This window comes from Perca flavescens, chromosome 4 (assembly GCF_004354835.1).
Source record: "Perca flavescens isolate YP-PL-M2 chromosome 4, PFLA_1.0, whole genome shotgun sequence".
Classification (NCBI taxonomy): Eukaryota; Metazoa; Chordata; class Actinopteri; order Perciformes; family Percidae; genus Perca; species Perca flavescens.
In genome coordinates this window covers 35,984,466-35,994,250 of record NC_041334.1, presented here as the reverse complement: position 1 = coordinate 35,994,250, position 9,785 = coordinate 35,984,466, and positions in this window count along the sequence as shown.

Genomic DNA, 9,785 nt, shown 5'->3' with positions numbered 1-9,785 from the left:
TTTTGCTTGTAGTTTTTCACAAATAAAATTGTTAAAGTTATCTTATGTTCTGGCTGCTCTGTTCCTTTATTAATGCTATTCAACATATATACACATGTATTTACAGACACATGCAAGATTCAGATATTCTGTTGCTTTCTACACTGTCGAATAACAGGAAGTGTGTATGGATCTGAGACGGCAGACTATTGATTGAGATGTCCTGAGGAGTGTGTGTTCATAGTAGGGGAAGCATCCACAGTGCAGTGACACATGCCATGAGGGAGCCCTTATATTGACAACAGCTTTCAATCATGTCATCCTCCAGAGGCTGGTTAGCAGGCCACTAATGCGCCATCTACTGTATAAGTTTTAAGCAATGGCTGCATTCCTCTGTCACCACTGATCATTTATACAGATTTGCAACAACAACAAAAAAGGTAGATACTGGCCAATTTAAGGCCAATTTTATTCTCTTTGTACATGCTCCCATTGGGCTTTATTCTTAACAAACATAACATATGTTATCATTGTTATGCTGATGACACACAGCTGTACCTGCCTCTAAAAACAGGTGATACCACATCTTTAAAGTCCCTTTTTCACTGCCTGAAAGACATTAAGTGCTGGATGGGTGATGCGTTTCGATTAGCGCGGAAATGGATGCTGAGGAGGTGAAACGGAGGCTGGTATAGCCTACATTAGTCATGAGGATATAATGTTCAAAAAATTCATAAATGACTAATTCTTGACAAAAGGCAAAGAGCTGTGTGCGTGCGCGCATTTGAATAATGTCGGGCTGTAAACGGGTTTGGGCTTTTAAAAAGCTGTCAATCAAAATGTACTTGTCGGGTTCGGGTCAACTTTTGTCGGGGTCGTGCCTTGTTGGGCTCACTTTTAAGGCCCGATTACAGCTCTAAGTAGCAGTGGGGGTGGCAGTGTGTATTTGAGGCCTGTGTGTAGTGTGTTATAACAAACAGAGTGTAACATTGTTATTTCATCAATCAATAAAAAGTATAAATTACTGTTGAAATTTATAATGCTAACCCAGCCTACGCATAGTTAGCTCTTGCATGTAGTGACCAAAGATCTGTGTCTTTGTCCCAGACCGTCAATGGGCAGCATGGGTTGAGAGTAGGCCTACAGAAGCCTCCCTCATATAAGGAACAAGAAGTAACATTAGCATATATGAAATTCCTGCTATTGAGCACAGCTTCTTCATTCGGGATATTAACAACATCATTGGCATGTCAGAACTTTCTGGTCCTGTCTTACCCTAAAAAAAGGTGATTCTTTCTTTCTAACCAGTTTCTGTGTAAAACGATTCACCACCTTATTAAAATGCAGGGCTTAAGGAGCTACTTGTTGCTTATCCTCAACTTTTACAATGACAGTAAATTGAGTAAAATACCATTAAAGTAGCAGTTCCTCAGCCCAAGCAGGATATTTTGGTATGCTTTCCACCTCTGGTTCTTTGTCCCAAGGTATCCTTGAGCCCTGATCCTTAGACTGTACCTGCTCCAGGGCTGCTGAGGACAGAGCACAGAGAATAGTATATCATAACAACAAAATTGCTTTCAGGTCACTTCCCAAGTGGCAAGGACAAAAACCTAACATACAAGGTGGCTTTAATGTGATAATAATAATAATGTGATGGAGTAAAAAAAAAGGCATTTGCTTTGAAGGTGCCATTATGGTGTTTGTTCATAATGTTGCTCAAAGTCTGTCCTCAAATATGATGAAAGTGTACACAAACAGAGCAGGCAGAATATAAGTAATCCATTGGTGCATTATTTGGAATGCTATATAAGAATAAGGAGGAGGGTGAAATGAAGGCGTCAATCTTGGTGGCTCTCACCAAAACTGAACCTCACTTCCTTTCTTTCTCCGCCTCGAATCAAAGAGAGCAGCAGACAAAAGCTTCTCTGCGAGCGTTTCCATTCGGGTCAAGGTCCAACCAGATGGGTCGAGCCCTCTGCCAGGCCAAACCCCCACACCATGACCAGATCCATATGTTGTGGAAGGGTTGAACATCTGCAGATAAGAAAACCACAACTTTAGTGCAAAGAGGAAATCAAAATGCAGAACACTGGCAATGTGTGAAGCAGAAGGTGAAGTGAGCCATATTTCCTTACAAACCACTGACTCTGTGATGTTAACAGCCGTGCCCGAGCACTGAGCAAGATAGGCGGTTTAAATAGTACTGTGTCATCATTACTAACTTCAGATCACGGAAGTTTATTTTTTTTCACCATTCATCAAGAAGCAAGTTCAAGTGAGTCATTAAATCCAGTTCTTATTTGCTACACTCCTCCATCTGTACAGTATCAGGCTGATCTTGTAGAAAATAGAAGAAAAAGAAAAAAAAAAACCTGTTTTGCAAGTCTTTACAGAGGAAAATCTAACTAAGTCTCGAAGTCAAAGATGCATAAATGTGTGAAACCCCAAATCACACAGATTAAACATCATTTCCAGAAGCATGATGTTGGACTACGTGAAAGAAAAAGTTATCTGTAGTTTTATAACCAATTGACTTATGAAAATGTTCTATTTTTAACTTTGGTTGTGATGCTTTGCGTGTCACGTTGTCGTTTTAATTCTCTTTTTAACTTGCTTGGCGACTCCGTTAAATGTCCTCGAGAATAGGCGTGATCCTCCATCTTCAACAGGCTTTCAAATCTACCGGCAGTCGCGAGTAATCTCCCCCTCCCTGGCATTCTTTGGCTAATGTATTTTAAAGATGGAGGCGCAACGTGGCTCGTATGTATTCTGAATGATTCTGAATGATTCTAAATGGCAGATTCTACGCTTATGAGCAGGGTGCGAACTACGGGGGAGCTAGGGGGAGCTTGGCTCCCCTTAATAAGACACGGACTCCCCTGAAAACGTGATTTTTAAAATTTTGGGGGGTCTCTAAAAATAGTGACAATGTGTCATTTTGACGTGCAATTTCAGTTTTGTGTAACGTGATCATCGTGGATTATTATGTGTAAAATTGCAAAAAATATTCATTCGTGCATGACGGTGATTTAAACCTAATTCACTTCAATAAAGATAACTATACATGCTATTCTTGTAACGAGCATCAAGTTGTGGCGGCGCTGCGGTGCAAATTCAACTCATGGTTAGTACATGTTAACTCATAGATTCGTAGAAAAAATATAAACGTTGGAGGCCATTAATCGGCGCGCAAAGTCCTCAAAATCTATTCTGCAGTAAGCATCATAGAGCTATGGCAAAAAGAAAACAAGGCAGTTTAATACATTTTGGTTTTACCAAGAAATTGTGTAGTGATGACGTTAATAGCACGACCGATTGACCTGCTGCAAGCCCTGTTAGCAAACTTCTCACCCGGTGGGGTGCAACGCAAGAAGAAGCTGGAGAAATAACGTCCTCTCTGGCTGAAGATGGTGGTGGTAACAGCTCGTCAGAGGCCGGTCACCATCCTAACCCCTCTCGCTCCTCTCTCCCGTTAAATTGGAACAGCCAGCAGTGGAGAGACTGGAAGAGCCCATACTATACATGGCTGTTTGTTAAGGATGGAAGCTTGGGGTGGATCGCTTAGGCCTAATTGAACAGAGGAATTCTGGTATTCTTCGGTAGCCTGAGTAACTTTAACCGTTGTTCATGTGAAATCTCAGACTCAGAGACTATTTGTGGCTGGCTGTTTGCTGTTTGACCTATCTATTCCCGTCGATAAAGTATAATAGGGTAAATCCTGTATAGTGCATACGCTTGTAGCTGTTGTGTATCTTTGTAAGTCATTGTAAGTTGCAAACACACAAGAATCGTATGTATCGTTCTATGTATGTGTTCTTTTCCCTAGAATCATGAAATATTTTTTTTTAGACCAATGATTGACCTTAAAATTATAGTGTTTATACGGTACTGCCCACGGCAAGTACATCATGTCCGTTTCCAGCAAAACAGAGCGAAAGCAGAAAATGCCACGTTATGTTCTTTTTACAAATGAAATACTTGTCAGACTGACTGACTGACATGTGATGTGCATTCATCTTCTCAGAAAACATTTCGTTTTTAGAAATGTCTCATGATATATTGTCTCTAGAAGTGTATTATTCAACTTTTGTTTTTGTTAAAGAAGGAAATCGCAATCCTCAATACTATCGAATCGTTATACTACGCGATACAAATCGAATCGGCAGCCATGTATCGTGAAAGAATCGGATCGGGACAAAAGCGTATCGTCCCAGCCCTAATAGATGCAGTAGGCCCTCCAACAAGTATTACAATAGCGACGAGGCTGTCTCAAAAGATTGTTATTTGATATCCGTTGGCTCAAACTGTACAAACTGTGCTGAAAAACCAATACCAGAAAAAGTTTTTTAAAGCATACTGTGAAACATAAACCTCAGCAGTCAGACCTTATTTAACTTCTTACAGCTGTAAACAGTGGAGTGAACCACTTATTTGGTGCCTATCAATCAATATGACATCGATCTCCACTCCGAGGGACTGAATTTCTCTTTGCCAACAGTGCTGTGTAGTTGTGGCTATAGCGATAATGATGGCTCATTTCAGAGTTGTGTATTTATCTGACTGAAAGAGCACTGCGCCGCATTCCTATTGACGTGATTATGACAGAGCCGTTGGAGATGTCTAAATCCGACTCCGTGTCCCACCCCAACCCACTGGAGCTCAGGCACGAGCTGTGGGAGCTCACAAATCTACGGGGAAGCGCCACGATTACTCACCACATGAGCGAGCGTCGTCACACAGACAGGATCAATGTAGGTTTCCGCAGCGAAGTCAGACGGAATTTCAACGCTGACCCCCATCTGTCTGCTCGGATCAAATCTCCCAATAAAAGTACAATGATAAAGGGTTTATTGAGCAGCAGCCTCAGTGCTCATAAAGTCGAACAGTAAATCTCTGTTGAAGAACTTTACCTCTTTTCTTCCAGCCGGTCTGTGGGAGGACTTTTTATTTTTCCGTTTACAGCTGCTGCATATTTTCTTTTTCCATTTTGTGCCAAGAGCTATACAGAATTTAGAAAATCCAATGCCGTCTCGGAATATTTAACTTTAAATCCCCTTCAATTTGAATGGGCCATATAGAGAGGCGAAGTCCTTCCCCTTCCAGTGTCCCCAATGGGACCTTATTTGGAGAGAAAAATAGATTTTTGATCCCGTTTGAATTTAAATTTGAAAGATAATTTCAATTAATCTCAATGTTTTGAAGAAACAATTCACACATCCAGCAATTCTTATGTGCAGGTGCGTTGGAAAATAACACACACTTGGAACAAAGGAAAAATCCCGCACTCTGCTCTTGCTGTAGCATCACCATTTATTAAAGAAAATTTATGTTTCGGTCCCTCTGGACCTTCATCAAGACTCTTGACTCTTGATGAAGCTCCAATGGGTGTTTCTACGGCAAGAGCAGAATGCAGGATTTTTTTTTTGTTTCAAATTCATTTCAATTTAAAAGATCAATTTTCTTAAGTCAAGAAAGTCAAAGTATGATGTAGGTTTGTCATTTAGTTTTATGTGAAACCGCTTAGTGAACTTGGCTAAAGATACATCTCTCGTTTTGCACAATACACGTCCTTACCTTGCTTGCTAGCTGGCCAGGTAACTTGGCAGGCCAGGCACAAATGTAACGTTAAATCTCACCTGATGGGTTTTATCCAACGACTCCTGGTCTTTTTTTATTAGCCGGGAAGCACAAGAACTAGCAAGACTTGTTGCTCGTGTCACGTGTGAGTACGAAACACAACCGGTATCGTAGCTTCAGCTCGAGAGAAAGTTTTAACGTCACGTAAAAGTACTTTATTGTCACATAGACATACATGTAGCAAAATTCATTCTCTGGATTTAACCCAACCCTCAAGGGAGCAGTGGGAAGCCATTTACAGCGCCCGGGGACCAACTCCAGATCTGAGCCAGGGCCTTGATCAAGGGCACTGACTGGAGAACCACGCAAACATGGGGAGGACATACAAACTCCACACAGAAAGGCCCGGAACCATCTGGATTCAAACCCAGAACCTTCTTTGCTGTGAGGCCACGGTGCTAACCATTGGGCCACCGTGCTGCCATGTCGGTGATTTTTGGGTGTGTAGTCTAAACAGTCGTATACTATTGTAAGTATACGGCTACATATTTTCACAGTCGTATACTTAACAATAGTTATAATAGCTTTCTTGACTTGCTAAATTATCTTTTAAATTGACAAACATCATGTGTGTAATTCATGGCACAATTCTAACAAATGTCTGAGTCTGAGCATACATGTTGAATGTGTGTGTTTGTGTGTGTGTGTGTGTGTGTGTGTGTGTTCGTGTGCACACTTTAGAGGTACATAATGAGCCCACTTAAGGACAGTGTTAACATGACTGGCGGTGCATTAAATTATTGATGAACCTCGGAGCCTTGAGAGGCTTGTAAAGCAGCTTCACGTGGAGGTCAGAAGCCTGTGATATCTGTCCCAGCTCGCCCTCAGGGCCCGCTCTCGCTGCTTTCTGACACCATTTAGGAGTGACATGGCTGCCGCAGGTTCTATTTGGTTTTGAGTGTAGTTCCTTTATCAGATCAATTGCGTTGCTTTTCAGCCTCAAGAGTAACAAACAGAATAATAATATAATATAATGTGAATAAATCCGTGATCTGCACTGCTGTCTGTGTTGTTGTGGCTAATCTGCAGTTAGTCTCCTCCTGAATGCGCTGTCTTCTCTCCCTTAATGGGGAAGCATTACTTTATCATTTAGGCTAATTACCGCTGAACAAATGGTTTCTCGCTGCCTGTCAGCCTGCAGTGTGTAATCATTCTTGACCTACTCACTGAACTCCATGTTTTCAGTATGTGAACTGTATAATATTCTCCCTGCTTAATTATTAATAGGACCAAACTGCGTGGGATGCGCCATCCATTTAATCTGTGCTCCTAATAACTGCGGTCGCACAGCCCAGTGAAGTCAGCGGGGGGGGGATGAAGTGGAGCCAGGATAAAGGATACTTATTCAAATAAAAGTGTGGATATAGCAGACAATAGTTGGTGGAACACCAGTTTAAAATTACAACACAGAGAAAGCGTAAGGTAACGGACATCCGGCTGAAAAAGAGGGACATCCGGCAGAATTTCCGGCAGCGACGGAGCAATCCCAGAAGTGGAACATTGTGGATATAGACTAGACAAGGTGCTTGAAGCTGCCGAGCCTCTCCACCAATGACCTGTTGATATTAAAAGTCCCATGGCATGAAATGTCACTTTATGAGGTTTTTTAACATTAATATGCGTTCCCCCAGCCTGCCTATGGTCCCCCAGTGGCTAGAAATGGCGATAGGTGTAAACCGAGCCCTGGGTATCCTGCTCTGCCTTTGAGAAAATGAAAGCTCAGATGGACCGATCTGGAATCTTCTCCTTATGAGGTCATAAGGAGCAAGGTTACCTCCCCTTTCTCTGCTTTTCCCGCCCAGAGAATTTGGCCCACCCATGAGAGAGAGAGAGAGAGAGACATCATGGCTTTCAAACGAGCAAAGTGGCAGTTGGTCAAGGCCACACCCCCACCCTCCACCTTGCCCCCCCCTCTCTCCTCCTCAATAGCTACAGACACAGAAATGGCACATACTAAGGAAAGCTCATTGTGGGACTGGCTCTGGTGGCTGTAATTTTGCACCAAGGCTGAATTATGGGAAAGAGACTTCAGATACAGTATTAGGAGACCACTAAGGTCTATATAAAAGCATCCAAAGAGCACCTTGTCATGGGACCTTTAAGGGGAGCGTAGTTCCTTCCCTGCTTCTTCACAAAGTCCACTATCAGCGCCTTAATCTTGCTGACGTTCAGAAGTAGTCATGTCGTCAAGATTGTACATTTCCAGGGAAACTAAAAGCACAAACAGATGTATATCAAAGTATTGGGCATAGTAAAAGATTTAGGAATGCCCAGATGACACATTAACCTTACACATTTATCTCTAAACAGTCATTTTACTTGTTTCTAGGAAGTTCCTTTATTTCTAAATACTCAAAAGCCCATTATAAGCTATTGTGTTATTGTGGCAGGATTTTTTATAACCCTCTGCTGCTCATACCTACTCTGTTGTGAACAGGAAACCTGTTTATAGAATGTTGAAAGCAAGGAAGATGGACATTTAACAAAATATCTGAGAACCCTCATGTTCAGCTGTTGTTTTGTGTCAAATTTGAATGAATGTTTGAGTAGGAACACGCTGCTCTGAGTGATTAGTACTTTACTCGTTTGGATGCAAAGTTTGTTTCCCTGACAGGCCCTGGGATCGCTCTATCCAAGGAGCCAGCAATCATTCACCCTGCAAATCATGCACGAGGCTGACAGCTTGGCACGACTCCAAATGTGTGTTTCCATTTGGGAGCCATCCAAACAAAACCTTGAGTGCTCAGCCAAGCTCCTAATGAGCGATCCAGGGAGCTGGGGATAGGCTAACGTGAACTCATTCACTTGGACGACCCTGGGCTTGGGATCATTTTTTTCCCTTGGATTTTAAATATCACAGATGAGAAGAAGGAATTCACTCCGAGGTCAAACTGTTCCTCTGAAATCTACTCTGTCACATCAACAACATTACTTAGCGCTAAAGAACACAATTTGACAGCTTTGCCGTTCAGTGTTCAAGGTGTATAAGATAATGACGGGCTGAGAGCATTACTTTCACCTCCTTTTCCAACTTGTGCTGCCAGCGTACATTTGCAGCTGCACCTCTGCTGCTGCTGCTTTTGCGGCTGCCAAATTAAATGTTAAATGTTTGCAGTCAGGATCAGGGCATCAACTTGATCTCGCTGACAAATATTCAGTGACTACTTCATTGTGAAAGAGTGAGTAATGCAGGAGACTGTACATGTTACGCTCCAACTGCTGAGACAGAGAGTGTTTGAACGAGCAGCAATCACAGACTGACACACGGGGAGAGTGTTTCGTAAAACACAGGAGGAGCGTGCAGCATTATCTCCTCACAGATAACATAATCTGGGGTTTACAGGGATTTCACCTGTCACTGCCTGTGAAGTTACTCATAACACCCTGATGTGTATCTGTGTACAGATTGTAGACAGTGATTTGAAGGCATCTGATCTTCACGGAGGCAACGGTGAACACACGCCACAGCTGCTGCCTGCGCTGCTGCAGCGCTCCCAACAGCGACAGATAATGAAGATGATGCAGAAAAAGAAGAAGAGGAGGAGGAGGAGGGAATTGAAATCTGAGCAAGGGTAAAACAAAGGTGCTTCTGCTGTGACATTTAATTCACAAGTGACTGTTTTTTATTGCACTTGTGTGATTGAAAGGTGCCTTAGCTGCTGCCTGATTATTTTCCGAGGCTTATATGTAGCAGTGAAAAGCCCTGTTCTCTGCAGCGGGGAGCATAATGAGATGTTGAGAGGAGATAGAGCGCAGTATGTATGAGCCCCAGTCTTATTTCAGGCTCCGGTGAGGATGGTTGTCTGGATTCAGGAGTGGGGGGTTGGAAGAATGGGGGCATATGGGATGTTACAATCCTGTTGAAGATGTCAGTACCTACAAGGGCTGTGAGCTGTGCCAACTGAAGGCACCATGCTGCCAACTGGCGCGACCGGCACTGCATATTGAGCATCTCTCCTGCAGCGCCCACAGAGCGTCGTGGGCCCTTCGGAGTCGGCGAGCCAGTGAATCATTCATGTTCTCGCTCCAACAAGCTCCAACAACGCTTGTATGACACACATTTTGCAAAGTACCGTAAGGAAATTTAGGAGCCAGACAAATACATCTGCAGAATGGAAATGCCTTAGCTCAGCTTTGTTTGCAGCAGTCATGGATTTTTTTTGCTTTTT